This window comes from Acromyrmex echinatior, chromosome 11 (assembly GCF_024713525.1).
Source record: "Acromyrmex echinatior isolate Ae372 chromosome 11, ASM2471352v2, whole genome shotgun sequence".
Taxonomy (NCBI): Eukaryota; Metazoa; Arthropoda; class Insecta; order Hymenoptera; family Formicidae; genus Acromyrmex; species Acromyrmex echinatior.
The window spans coordinates 12598607-12614974 of NC_141862.1; the positions used below are offsets into that span (position 1 = coordinate 12598607).

The 16368-nt window shown below is 28.5% G+C and overlaps 2 protein-coding genes across 3 annotated transcripts in view; one reads left to right on the forward strand and one right to left on the reverse strand.

Annotated features, from left to right (window-relative positions):
• LOC105144240 (uncharacterized) overlaps positions 1-16368 on the forward strand; it is a 144939-nt gene that overhangs the window by 4458 nt on the left and 124113 nt on the right. The window contains exon 1 of one of the 2 annotated variants that reach the window (XM_087411573.1): positions 4098-4280. The exons of the other annotated variant lie outside the window; for it this stretch is intronic. The gene's annotated coding sequence lies outside the window, so the exon portion shown is untranslated. Of the gene's footprint in view, positions 1-4097; positions 4281-16368 lie in introns of those variants that run through there. 2 annotated transcript variants of the gene reach the window in all.
• The window catches only part of LOC147908167 (uncharacterized), a 42802-nt gene that overhangs the window by 2464 nt on the left and 23970 nt on the right, over positions 1-16368 (reverse strand). The gene's annotated exons all lie outside the window — the stretch shown is intronic.

Sequence of the window (16368 nt, forward strand, 5' to 3'; positions counted from 1 at the left end):
TATCAATAAATATTATATTTTTATATAATACAATTGAAATATTCTATTAACAAAGTCACTATTTTTTAATATTAGTTTTGCTAAGTTACCTTTTATAAAATAGATTATAAAATAGATTATAACAAAAATATTAAAGAAGAGAGAGGGAGGGAAGGAGGGAAGGAGAGAGAGAGAGAGAGAGAGAGAAGATAAAATTCATTATTATTTAAATTTGTTATAAATAATTAATTATATTTTTAAATTACAAGTTTTATACAGACAATAATTTTGTCGATATCTATAGCGTATCTAATAATAACGTCTATTGAAAAAATACCCGTTTAAATATCACAGATGAAGTAGTAATTATACACATTTATAAAGTATTGTTACATGAACAATGTATTTTCCTGAAATTTGAAAAACTTTCTAAAAATATGTACTGCAACAAGAGACAATTAGTTGAAAAACTTTTCGAGTAATCTTGTGTATTTTCGAGCGGACATTCGACGAACACTCGATACATTCGAGCATTCAATTGAATGCGAACGAACGTGCAGAGATTGACGATGGTTGTACGCCCCTTCCATTCCTTCGTGTAAAATCGTTCAGATGATGCATTTTTTTATAATTTTATCGACGGACGTTTCCGTTGTTGTACGTATTTATTTGTATACAGCGTAAATGTGTAGCTAGTACGTTATCTTTTATTTGTTCGAAATTTTACATTGATGCGGATTTGACGGATTTGCGTAAAAATTCAAACAACCTATATCGCTTTTTCTGGCAAAATCGGGATTATATCGAGAGATTCTCAACTGATTGCCGCGCTACCGTAGTTGGTGTGATACTTGATAAACAATTGAGCGAGCAAAATGGGACAACTCTTGTTTTGAATAAAACCGAATAAACGAAACGTCTCTGTGGGTAAACATCCTCTTTAAAAAATATTAATGAATGTTAAGGATTTATTCCATACAATAATAAGCTTAAAAAAAAATGGTTTAAAAAATGAGTTTTTAATATCCATTAATGCTTATTGGATTGACAACTGTAATCCAATTAATTATTATTACCGTACTTATCTGATTGATTTCAGTTGTTATTACTAATTAAATCACAATTAATCTGTCATCATTATTTAAAATCGTTTTACTGATATAATGTATTACAATTAGCTAATGATTACATGTTAGTACACTAAATTACTAAAATTTAATCATCATCATTGGTTATTGTTTAAGTAAGTTTTCATTGTTAATCGACCTATTAAAGCCATACGTTCTGAAACTAGCCGCTGTCTCTCGGTTGTTACATTTTAATCAGTACAATTTATATCGCACTTCGCGCACACTTTTATTCACCTCCCAGCGCACCAACAGTACAGTTCGTTTCGCGGAACTCTCCGCGAAATATCGACGTGATTTCGATAACTTATGACCGCTGCTAGTTCCAGTGCCGCCACTTCTATGGTGATTGCCTTTTGTTACGGTTGAATGGCGTCCGCAACCCCCACGGGCTTTCCCCGCCTGTAAGTGAGGGAAAAGGGACGGACGGGATGGTGGGCCTTTCTCTCCGTGCCCAGAGGGACAACTCGTTCCTTCGGGCGAAACTGACCGCGGCTGAGCAGGCGGTTGCGACTTACGATAGATAGCCGAATCGCCGAGACTATCGGTATATATTTGTCGACCCCCCCCCCCCCCCGATTGCGAATTTGTGAGGATAAGGTTAAGATTCTTGAGTAATTGTCGCAGCAATATTGAATTATAACGATTTTAATATAACAAAACATATACATTTTGTGATTTTTTTGTATATATTAATATATTTCTCTTTCTTGTCATAACGTCTTAATAAAGGATAATTATGGATATTAAGGAATATTAAGGAATATCAAGGAATATTAAAAATAACTTAATGTAATTAAGACTATAAAAAAGAATGAATATATTACAGAACATGCGGAATATTTAAAGCTATATTTGATGTTAGCAGTTTATTCGGAAAATTTTTCAAGTTTGTATAAAGTTTCTTTTGGTAGTTTGTGTTTGTATAAATAGTTCCTACATCTTTGATATATATATGATTGAGAAATATGTATCCAGTTTCTCAATTTTTTATTATTTTGTATAAAACATAAATTGTCCGATTATTTATTAATGAAAATAAATTTAGAAAAAAATAGTGGCTCGTTTTGCAAGTTTACTGCGGAGCGCGAATGGTAACATGCGAAAAATTTTATTTATTTTAATGTACACCGCAAAAAGCGTGTAGTTTCTCGCATCTGAAGTTACAACGACTGCAGTAACATTATATAGCTCAAAGAGTTTAAATTTTTGTTTTTCTACAATATTTTATCTACATTTTGATAATATAGCTGTTTAACTATTTGTCAAATTGGTGTTCACGTAAATTAAGTGACAAAGAGAAGAGATATAATTTAAAGTAAATTCTCTGTAGCAAACCGTTTATAAAATTCACGAAAGTGTCGCAGATCGAATATCCTTTGAATATCTCGCGAATATCTAATAGAGTCAACTGAAGCCGCACGGATATATTTAGAGATAACCTCGTTACTGCAAATATTCAAATAGAAAAAAAACAGGATCGATAACGATATCCTAATTTTAATCGTGAAGATTGTTCCTTCATTCGTGCAGAATTTTTTAACAAATTATCATAATCATTTAATTAATTATATATAACGGTATGCTAAATTCATTATCAGTCGATATCGTACATTCACGCTATGTCTTATAACTGTATAACAAAAAGTCAGGCTTTGTCCGGTTATTCTTTGATCAATCCGGAATTAACTTTTCCTTAACGAATTGAACAGCGTTTTTTTCCATAACTCTGTAAGTTTCATTATTAAATATCTTAGATTAAAATTCTATTAAATTATATTAAACAAAGTCCACTTGAAATTAAGCGAATATAATAAGATTTCATTATACATTTTGCTTCGTAAAACTTAATTGCTAAGACCTTTTTATTTTAATTGATTTGTATTTGACAAATTATTGATGTTCTATGTTTTTATTAAGAAAGAAATTAATTTCTTTTTATTTGTCTAAGAAATATGTCTACAAAGTTTGATAATAATCTTATATGTTCAAATATATATAAAGATATATATATATTAAAAAATAGGAAAAAAGCGTTCACAATTAATTGAATATTTTTTTACATTTTTTCATGTCTATATCTTTTGTCAAACTTTTTTTAAAACAAAGTCAATCTAAAATTACTTTCTTACGTGTCTGACATTGCATTGCCATTATTAATTATTCTAAGCAAAAAAATTCATACTACACAATTTCTATCTCCAGCTTTTCTTTAAAATACTTGTCCACAAACTAATTATGTTTTTTCTATATGCGACAATATGACTTTGAAATAAAATGGGTCGGTTTCCCATTTACACGTAAAAGGTTGTTCATGTAAGCGTCGCTTAAATAAACAACACATATGCAATCCATGGCACGTAGATGTAATTTTAAAATCTAAACTACATTTCTGTTTTCCACCATACAAGAGAACTGGAATATGACTATTTTTTATTATTCCAGATTTAGTGCTACAAAAGTAACGAAAAATGTTATATATAATCTTGCGTTCTTTCAATATCTTATTTCTAAAAAAAAAAGTTTTAAAAATAACTAGAACATTTTTTAGAGAGATAGATAATTTTCTTATGTTATACATTAAAAGATATCATAGCAATAATAAGTATTCTATAATAAATATTCCAATAATTTTATATAATATTTACAAAAAAAGATTCATGTAAAACCATATATTATAGCATTTTCATAATGCATAGATTTTTAGATAATTTCGACTCTTTCCAGTGATTTGGGTAGATTTGTGATAGGAAAAACTTCAAAAGTTTTTATCGATTTCCCTAATTCTCTTTCTTTGTCTCTCTTCTCCCTCTTTTGTCTCTCTCTTTTCTTCCTATCTCTCTCACTCTTTCGATGTCTGTGAAGAGTCGTGCGGAATTGCGGCGTCCCCTGACGTCCCAAGGCCCGAAAGCTCGCTTCAGGAAAAGTTCGGCCGACGTTTAAAAGCATCGCAAAACTCGCCGACCCAACCAGTTGCGCGCGTTCTCACCAGCTTCGTTCGTTCGTTCATTCGTTCGTTCGTTCGTTCGTTCGTTCATTCGTTCGTTCGTTCGTTTTCTCGGGTCAAGGTAAAAGTTTGCGAAACGAAACTCGTAGGAACGTAAGTTTCTCCAGAAAGAGGATGTCCGTGGTTTTTCTCAAGATTCCCTATGGAGATACCTCCAAGATTCTCATGTACGTTTGATAAAGCCTTATCTCTTTATCTCAAATATTTTTATTTGTGATCTGAATTTTAAGATTGATATCGTTTCAATTGAAACATAATTAAATAATTTAAAATGTTATATTTATATACGTTTTTTTTAATCACAAATATATTCTATTTAATTGATTCACGGAGAGAATTTCTTTTAAAATTTACCCTGAAAATATGATAGTTGTGGTACAATATAATATTTTAAAAATTTTTACTATGCACTTCAAAATTAATCAAACTTATTTTATACTTTATTAATGAATGAGAGAGATTTACATTAAAATTCTTCAAAATACAATATTGTTTCCACGACTCTAAGAAAAAATTCTCTGTGTTATTTTTTGCATATTTCAAATTTGATACATAATAATTATTGAAAACTTCTTCGAAGTTTATGTTTTAAATAAAAATGCATTATACACTGTTTTAAAATGATATATCGCAAACTTGGATTAAAGAGTTTGGGATACAATTTTTCTTTCACTTCATACGAAATCATTTCTTTTGAGAACACCTACTAGCTTTTTACTCAACTTCCTCTATTTCAGCTTCTTTGACAAAAATCGCAAGGTGACAAATACAAAAATTAAGTATAAGTACCGCGCGATATCTTTAAATTCTAAAATCTTCGAAACTACATAATGGCATAGTGCATGGTCGCTAAGCAAAATCCAGTTTTCGCAAACTTTGAGACGCATACGTTACACTCTTTTTCACGTGCATTCGGGAAGTTCTCTCTGCAGGTTCATAGTTTACCCTTGTGACGGGAAACGTCGTCCAGCATCATAGCGTTCGTCTTTTATGTCCCCTTGCGCTTCTAAACATGGTACATGCCACCTGAAAACTTCGTACCCTCACATCTTCGTACGACCCTTTCAACGTTTCGTAAACGCTTGTCGCGCGAAACTTGATCACACGATGCCGTTTGACATTTCATTTCTTCATCATGCGATATTCTAGCGCAAGATAGAAATTTAAATTACAAGTTACGCGCGTAAATTAATGACATTCTTGATATAAAGCAACATAGTAACAGAAACTTGATCGCAGTCAACAGATAAAAGAACGACGAGGGGGAAAAGCAGGGTTTTGTAGAGACTAGAAGGAGATGAAAGAGAATAAAGGTAAGGGAGAAGGGAAGAAGGCTGAATCTCAGCTTGCATTTCGTAGTACAAAATTAACAATAAATCGCGAGCTTTTGTCGAGGCCAAGGATAGTTGGCCTTTATGCGCATTACAATAGCGCACATTACTGTATTTCGAATTAAGAATGAGACGAAGCAGATAGGCGGAGGAAAGAGCTATTTGTAATATTCCTAGCGAAAAATAGGATTTCCTGCGAATATGCACAAATTCAATTTAATTCTGGATATACATTGGAATTCTCGAAACGCTCAGCCGTATTCTTCTGTCCGTATTTATCTCTAAAGACGATCTTTTGCTTTCTTCCTCAAAGAAAAAAAAAACAAGCACTTAGTCCCTCTCATTTTTTTCTATCTTTCTATTTTTCTCATATTTATTTTCTCGCTAAAATACTGAACAAATTTTGCTACAAGGTGACTAAAATTATTTGCAGTCCCGCGTTTATTTACGTGTTGCGGTCGCCGAAAATTTATTGGCGACAGCACGGAAATTTCAAAAGACTTATTAAAACATTTTCACGTGCTTAAAATACGACAATGTTGCCGATACATTGCTAATTTTATATTTGAAATCTTTCCGCGTGTTTTTGTTTATACTAAGCAAAAGTACCGACACATGCGGAACAGATAGATATTCAATTATCCTTAGTTACACAAATATATGTATGTAATTGTGTACACGTACATCTCTGTACACGTGTAATAAGCATGGTACAGCTAATAAAGCTAATAAAGCATAGCTAATTATGTGAATGCATGTGTATTCGCGTAGATAAGATCAGAGTGAGATGTCACAGAAGCAAATTGTTATAATGCGGATGCTGTGTAAATTAGCAAGGCAAAAAAATCGTATTATGTAACTTATAGTTCATTATTTTTAAAATGGAACACCTAAAAAGGTTTTAATTTAAGTCTTTAAGATTTCGATTATGTTTAATGTGATATTTTTAATATAATATATGTATGTGTTCTTTAGTTTATGCCGGAATTTAATAATTGCTGACAAAAGTTATAACAATTAATTGATCCGCTATTGATTATATGCGAAATCTCATAATTATTTTTATTATCACAGATCTTACAAAAATTATATATTTTTAAAACTAGCATCCCATTTCGTAATGCGTGACTCAAGCATAGAAGTCGAAGACTATCTTGTAAATTGGAAACTCCCAAAGCATTCGTGATCCCTTTTTAACATGACGAGGTCAGCTATTTGTAGATAGAAGAACGTAAAATTATACGCGTTCTTCTATTAGACAAGCGAGAACCTTATGCATAATTCTCAAAATTCAACTTATACTATTCGCGGAATGTTACAACCACGACAACTGAATTCCAGGATTATGAGTTCCAAACGCTAAGTAGAATGTTAGACAAAGTGTAGTTAGGCAAATGACCAGAGACGATAGAATGTACTCGCAGACATTCACAATATTAAATTTAAAAATCAGTAAAATATATATATATATATATATATATATATATATATATACACATGCATGTTTTAAAACTATTAAATTAAAAATGTTATAATTTTAAATCTTTTTCTATTTCTAATTAAAATTTTTGCTGAATTATAAAGTATAATATTTTCATCGTATTATTATTAATTAAAATATCTTTTGCAGAGAATTCAACTTTATCAAAATCGAATTATTATTCTAAAACAAAAAATGCTATAAAGATATACTTTTTTAAAAATACTTTTTTGTATCTAGACTTTATTAGTTTGGTGCAAAATATTTATCATATTAAATTAGAAAGAAAATTATAGTTTTGAAGTATTTTCAATTAAAATAGTTACTACTTACTCTTTTCATTTAAAAACAAATTTTTCGATCTTTTTGATGTTTTTTTTAAATTTAAATCGCACATAATAAAAAAATATATATTAATTATTTAATTTTAAAAAGATAATAATTTTGTGCACATTAATCTAATAAATGAAATCTAATAAACAATGTTTTTTTAAAATGAATGTATCAAAGCTTTCTGCGTTGTTGGCATTAGCAATAAAAAATTACAATGAATATTCTAGGGCTATAAAGAATTGTGTGCGGCAGGTACAGCAATCGTCCATTTGAGATGAAGTCAATCTTCATTGGCAATCTCTATTGTTGCGAGAAGAGAGAGAAAGAGAGAGAGAGAGAGAGAGGGGGGGGGGAGAGACCACTGCTAAATTTCTAATAGATTTTCACCTGCCATAGACTGAAAGCAGCTCGACGTCGCACCACAGAGTCGTACTGTAGCCAATCGATCAATTAACCTGTTCCGCGTAGTAATAAGTAAGACAAGTGAGACCGTTAGTCCGTGCAAGCCCGTTACCTATAAGCTTTATTTATTACGCGGATTGCAAGAGCCGCATAGTGGATTGCGAGTTGGTACTACTGTGCAATGTCCTTTTTAATTTTTGAAACGTATTAAAAGGATATATATATAGCAGCAATCACAAATATCTACAAGTATCACTTCAAAATGCAGATGTTTCAAATTTTGCTTTATGAAGAAATCGCTAATATGCTTCTTCTCACGATTATCACTTTAATGACAAATTCCTTGAATTTGGCACTGATCTTTGCTTAATAGTTATCAGTATATGAATAAGTGTTGTGGAATTACGATACATTCCAATGTTATTTGTTGTAAACTAATCTACGGTAAAATATGATGTTACTAAGTGACAGTAATTTGATCATTTTTAAAAGTTTTCTTTGATATTATCGCGGATTTATCTCAATTAGAAATAAAAATAAATCCTAAATAGTACATACACGCACACACATCACAATACTAAAGTCTCCGATTGTTGATTTCTGTAACATGAAACTATGTGCCAACCAAGTATAACGCAAATACTTTACGCTTTTTATATCATATGTTTTGAATGCAAACATCTGATCTTTCAGAATTTTTCTATTTTATATAGAGCTATCATTTTTTAGAATGTAATGAAAAATTAAACAGTCTTATTCTTAGCTTTAGTTACATATGTACATATTTAATACCGGTATCGATAATTAGTTTAAATATTGAAAGAAACTTGAACTTGTAATATAATGTTGCAGGCAAGCAATTAGAAGTATATATTAAGCTAGAATTGCACAAATTATATGCATAAATTATTAGCATATATTTATAAGTTACTTTTTATTATAGAAATTGAGTACAATAAGTTCATGTATTTTATTTTTTATATCATATTTTATTATTTGTTCTAATTTTATGTTACTTTGTACTCAATTTCTATAACAAACATATATAAAGTAACATAAAAAGTAACTTAAAAGTATATAAAGTTACTTTCCTATAATAGCAACCCTGCTATTACTTTATAGTATTGAATTTCTCGTTTCTCTCCATTTAAATTCAATTTTTCGCTAACAAAAATATCAGTTATTAACCAAACTTAAACAAAATCTCTATACAATTCGAATTAAAATTCTTTTCAAATTATTTGAAGAATGCAATATATTGCATATAAATTGGCGCGTGTAAAATGTGTGACGTAATAAAAAATAGAGCTTTAGAAATTAAATATTAAATAAGCAATAAAAAAATTGATGTTAGAATATTGATGTAAAAAAAGCTACTACTGTCCTCTCGGATTCTATCGATTTGAGAATCCTATATAGAGTTCCTTGTATTCGAGCTGTTATGCCAAGAAGGTGAAATTACGTGATGACGGTTGGATCAAGTGGTTGTGCGGCTTATTTGTGGGGCGCGGCTCTATGTAAAGTCGGAATGCGACGTGTGTGTCACGCGAATTGACTCACCGAAGCGCGCGCTAATTTTGGCCACAGTGTAACGCGACGCGCGTCGTTGACGTTAGTGGTGAAGTCGATTGTTCGTCCGGAAAATGCGGTTACATTCCGTCGATGAGCTCACTCATTCTTTATTTGTCAACTATCAAACTATTTTGTCTGATAGAAAAAAATAATTTATTAAACACGAATAATAAATAAACTATAATATATATATATTTTATTATGTACATATTTAATACCGGTATCGATAATTAGTTTAAATATTGAAAGAAACTTGAAATTGTAATATAATGCTGCAGGCAAGCAATTAGAAGTATATGTTAAGCTAGAATTGCGCAAATCATATGCATAAATTATTAGCATATACTTATAAGTTACTTTTTATTATAGAAATTGAGTATATATATTTTACTATATTTTACTATATATATTTTATTAAAATAAAACAATTCTTACTACTTATGTGGTAATAATAATTAAAAAATATATTAAGAAAAAACGAAAAATTTTCTAACAGCGAATGTTACTATTATTAATACTATAATTGATTATTTTTGCACGATTAAAACAACTATAAACATATGTATATTAAAAAATACCAAGAAAGAAATATTTTTTGAGAAGAAACATAAACAAAGTATTATTAGCGATTTTTAAGGAATATATCAATATATGTTATTGAGTTAGTCACAAAACAATAAGATTTTACTGAAACAAATTTAATGTGCAGGAAATAAGCATTGTAAAGATCGTCCTCTACTTTGTAATAATTGTGAAGCGCTATTAATATACATAATTTGATACTTGATGATTGGAAGATTATTATCAAATTTCTTGTTTGTTATTATAACATAATTATTATTAAACGATTTTTACCCACAATTAATATATAATTCAATATAATAAAAGTAAAATAATAAAATATAATCTTATTAAAATCACGAAATTAAAAAAATATTAATATAAAAATAACAAATATACTCATCATATTGGCAACATGAGAATTTACTTATGAAAAGTATTTGCCATTTAATCGAAAATGTGAGGAAAATGATAAAAACATCAATATGAATAAAATTAAAATTCATATTCGTTTGCAATCGGTAATCAAAAATCCCATCTGACGCGTTTCTTTTTCATATGTAATGAACGCTTGAAAACGGTAGCGATGCTGTCCGATCGCATATTGCTAATTAACATCTGTTTATGCTATGCATGCCAAATTATTTATAAATATTCATGATGTATGAACGCAGAGCTCGTTGCGTTGAAAGTTTGATAAAAGTTAATAGATCGGATGCATAATTAATGCGCGATCTTGAAAGGATCGTTTGACGTAAACAAATTGCAGGAATTGGAAAGCAGAACGTTGTGTTTTTGACATCGCATTTTACATAATATTTTATAAAATTGCAACACCGATTCATCGTGTGAATCATTACATCACGTTGAATATTCAGCATATATATATATATATATATATATATATATATATATATATATGTATATACGTATATATGTATGAAGAAACTAGATTTTAAAAACTGATAAATAAAAAATATAGAATATTTTTTTATTTTATGAATGATTAACTATTATATTTTAAACGTAAGTTGTCTCTGAATTTTGCTACTTCGTTAAATGTGTTGTAACTTTTGCTGTTGTGTTAAAGAAAATATTGTTTGAGCCGAATATATAGTATTGTGCCTGATAAAGTTTACTCTATACACTAGTTCAGTATGGTATAGGAGAGAGGAAAATAGGATTGGAAGGTGAAGCAGGTAAAAAGTAAAAGACAGAGACAACGTAGCGATAGGATGTAAGAATAACTGCTTTCTAACAACCACGACAGTTAGTAAAGTAAGATGAAACGAGTCAGCGAATGAATTTCTAATTTAAAATCCAATTCATTCTCTAATCCTATTCAGTTACTATGAATTCAGTGTGATATTCGTTTATTCACGAGCATGCATACGCACATATATAGTCCATGATTACTTGAATCTTTTACACTAACAAAATAAAAGGGAAAGTACTAATCATAAATAGCTTGTGTGACTTACATTGTATTTGTACATGAAAAAAATTTCACTGTGATGTATATAAACAGAAATGTAAACAATAACATAAATTGTCAAATGACTGTATCATATTAATTTAATAATATAATGTGAACATATAACATTTATTAGATATTATATCAGTTATTTACATTATAGAAACTGAGATAAAAAAATAATTACATTATTGTTAATCGATCAGCAGTTATAATTTCATGTTGATATAGTTTTAAATATTTTAGTAATGTAACGAGGAAATATAGATTAAGATAAATCATTAGATGATCACATCACGTTAATAATGATTTAATATGATATAAAGATATAACGTTTATTAAATATTTTAATCGATTAGTAATAATCATTTTATGTCGTCATCAATTCTTACATATTTAAATATGCAATGTAAATAATATGTAAGACAAATCGTCAGACGATCAAATATTCATTGTTGGTTCTTATTTTAAGATTGACCTAAGGAAGATGCTAATACGGTTCTATGACTGTGTTTAAGACGATCTTAAATATAAGAATCAACTATGAATACTGATCTAAATGATCTTAGTTCAATGAATTCATTTAATAATATATATATTGCTATTTTAGTTTCTAAACTAAATTACTTTACTTAAACCATCAAATTGTATAAATTAGTATAAATCTTATTACGTGATAGTTAGATAGATTCTTAAAATAATAATTTAACCAATCATTCTTTCTTCTTAAGTAAGAAATATATAATAAATTTATTGCGCTCGACAGTATCATTAAACATAATTTATTATTTTTGACTCAACAAATTTTTAATTTTAATAAGAAACTGATAATATTATACAAACTGATATAGATGAAAAAAGGATAACTTTAATAAATAAATTGAAAAGTGTTATGTGATAAGAAGTACATTATGATTATAAACATAGACATGAGAAAGATATAGCGGAAGCTAATATAACAAATTTTATTTGCATGTTGCAAGAAGATCGCGAAAAATGTGCAACTATGATAAAGTGCATCCTCTTCCTCCGTTTTCAACATTATTTTGTATTCTTCATCTATAACCGTTGCAAAATCGCACGTACAGATCCATCGTTATCCATCGAAAAGAAATTAATTGGATCGCGCCTGGACATTTTTTTGATTTATGCATAAGCCATGCGTGACTAACGAGGCATCTTAATGCACCTCGAACAGAGTAAGACGGTTTGGATCAACGCCAACGGTTACCCGGCCGGCTCGACTCGCATTACTTCGAGTGTCTTCTCGTCTTCCGGGTCCTCGTTATTCCGCCCATCCCGATCTTATCCGCGAGTTAAATAAACAGAATAAGATACATTTAACCGTTAAGTGCATCGCTTTACATGGGAGAGATATTGTATCTCGAAATATATTTTTGCTTTTACTCTGCAACGAAAATTACTAACATAAAATATTCGTAATATATATTATTAACGTGTGTAAACATTACTGAGAGAGTTAAATATTATGGTTTGATTTCAATCTGCATTATTGTAAAAAAACAACCGCATATATTCTACATACGTGGTCTCTGATTTATAATGAATATATTAAAAACTAAAAACAATAACGGAGAAAAACGAATGTTATCGGAAATATTATTTGAAATAATTATGATATGTGACAACGAAATATTTTCCATTGGAAAACTCTATTGCTGATAATAGCAAGAAGAATATTTAAGCTGATACTAATGGTATGTTTATATTAATAATAAGTTCGATAATAATTAATAACAAATATTATTAATTATGAGTTATAGTTCTCTTGAAATTATTGCAATGTCTCATTTACCATAAAGTTTAATCTAAATATATATTAATATAAAATTTTACATACACAAAATAAGCACAATATATGTATAAAACATATTCATTATACAGACACAGGAAATATTGGTAATAATTTTGTACAATATTTTATAATCTTTAATTATTATTTAATTTCCACGCGTTTAACTATTTTGAGAATAATCACAACAAAGTTTTTTTAAATAATTATTTGAGATATTTTTATATACCATAATTAAAATCACTGTTATTAACAACATATTATATATTAATAAAATTCCGATTTATTGACATTTGAGAATATTATGAATATGGATGTAATAACAAAATGTTCTGAAATAAGTAAGTAGAAACAAAACAAATATCAAAAATAAACACATAAAGTAACTTATTATCAGACAAACATTATCAGATATTTCTAAAAATAAAGATTTTAATCAATATAAATTTTATTTATTGTCGATTTTTAGTGAAATTTCATATTTAAAGATTTGTAAAGAATAGTTATTAAGAAAAAATGTCCAAAAAGAAAGAAAGCGATATCGATTTTACATCAATTCACATTTTTTTTGTCGTTAAGCGAGGATATATAAAAATATCCTATATAGGTGACTTCCCATGTTAAGGAGTGAATTATATTTATATTTCTATTTAAAAATTTCTCAGACGGCTTGTTTCTAAAAAATTGATGTAAATCTACACGATTTTCTTTGATAGAAATTTACGTGTCAACTGTCGACGCTTCTTCCCCTTCTCAATCTTTCTATCCCTTCCTTTCTCTTTCATCCTTTTTCGTACCGACAATTACGTCGCAGCTACGTACCCTACCCGTTTTCTCTCTCATACATTAAAGATGTCGCCGGTTTCCTGACAATACCTGCCAAGATTGCGTCATATGTTTCCGCGTCAGGAGAGGGATGTCGGAAGGCAATTTGAATTTTGCATTAAACATCAATGCGTATATTTCGTGTGTTTGGATCGTGCAATTTCGTCTTTATTGGACACCGCCGCGGATTTTCGACTTTACAGTGTCGAATGTTACCGACAGCCATTCTAGAAAAAGAAAGAAATAAGGCTGGATAAAATGTCTCGGTGATTATAAATAGTTATCCACACGGAAAAAAGACATAGTTCACATAACTAAAAATATTTAATTGTGAGCAATATAGAAATATCATCCTAGTTATCTTTATGTGATAGAAATGTGTGTGTGTATGGTTGATTTATTTACTTTGATGTGTCAACTACATCGATAACCAAAATTTGATTGGGGGATTATTTACTATGGATAAGTTACATATCCATATAGATGCGTCAATCGTGACATTATAAAGCATGATAATAATAAGAATTAAATTATTAATAAGAATTTCTTATTATATATTATGTTGTATATTTATAATATTATTATAAATTAAGTTGCAATTTCAAAAAACAAAAGTGACTCACCAGGTTTACAATTAAAAATATGTGTATGTGAAATATCGTCTGCTAGTAGTCTGCTGAAGTATTGCTGCAACATAACCTAACCTAACCATGGTACTATAGTTCAAGCAATTATATAAATAATTGCTCCATATTTTACTATTTAATCTGGTTGATATCATCAAATTTCTGTGTAGACCATACTGTTTTTTCCGTGCATAAAAATGAAATCGATGAGTTAATTATTCACTTTATTTACTTTATTATCTTGCATTACTTTCATATTTTTATTAAAATTATAATTAATTAATTAATTGGTTGATTCTTCTCCAATTAGAGAAAAAAAATTTGTTTTTATATAATTTTGATAATAAATAGTTAACCAAGTTGAATAGATTTTTATTTAATTAAAATGTTATTTGAATAATACCCTTTTATAAAAATTTTACATTTTAATTGTAGCGAAGAGATGAATGAAATTAATTAACAACCACTTAGTTACAAATTGCATTCAACGAAAAGTCGAACTAATTTGTAGAGTATATGATATATATGAATTTATTCAAGCTAACTATGATTATTAATAATTCTATTTAATACGACAGAAAAGATATCCTAATAAATTGCACAATATTAACTTTAAATAAATTAAACTAAATGAAAAATTAGACTAAATTAAATAAAAAAAACTTAAAATATATTATTTTCAGCAATGTTTTTCACAAATTACATATATTTATTATATATATTTGTTTAATTAAACAGAGAAATGAGTTTTCCCAAATAATAGATTAAATAAAATAACGTTTTGTGGATTGAAAATCGTAAAAAATAAATAACGAAAAAATAAATATAAACTAAAATATAATATGAGTAAAAGGTAGACATATTCCAGGCTTATAAACAACTGAAATGCCGGAACTTCAAACACATGACTTTTATCTTAATTTCATCTCAACACAAACAACATGAAAGAAAAAAATTTCAATTTAACATTATTTAAAAATATAAATATACAAAAAATAAATTTTTTTAAATGTAATAAAAAATTATATTTTACGTATTCGTAATTCTCAAAGAATTTGTTTTATAATTACAATGTATTGGTAATTTATTCTAAAAATAGATATAATTTTACTTTTCGTACATCTTTTTGAAATAAATCGAATGAAATCAAATTGCCAATTAATTTTGAGTTGAATGAAATACCACATAGTAATTTGCGCAATCCTAATTCCTCAATCACGATCTATCATCCGGTGAAGTATAAGAATGCTTCACTATTAGACTGCTTGGCGAACTGCCTAATGTGACTTAATCTATCGTTAGCGATCTTATTTCTTCCGCTTTTTCTTTTAAGCACGCGACTTTTGACATGTGATCTCATGATCTGTAATAGTTATAAAAAGATTAATTACACAAAATATCACAAATAGATAATTACATAAAAGATTACTAAAACCTGTAAGAATTACAGCAATGAGAGTTATAAAAACTTTACGTAAAATAAATAATTTGCGTAAACTGCAAATCTTAAAGTTAGTGTTTAAAAATTAACACGAGTCGCGTAAATTCACTTATTAATCGTTTAAAAAAAAAGTGCAATAAAATTCATTTATATATTTTCGAGATAATTCATTTCACACTGACTGTAACAGAGACTATTGAATTTATTTATTGCATTTTTTTTACATTACGTATAAAAATTTATCAAAACAGTTTTCAAATTTAATTTTAATAATCTTTTATTGTCGCTGTCTAATATATGTACCTATAATAAATATAGCAGGCACATGAAACTAAAAAAATAACTTGTATAATATATCCAAATGGAATTAAATCATTAAGTCGTAATACATAAAAAA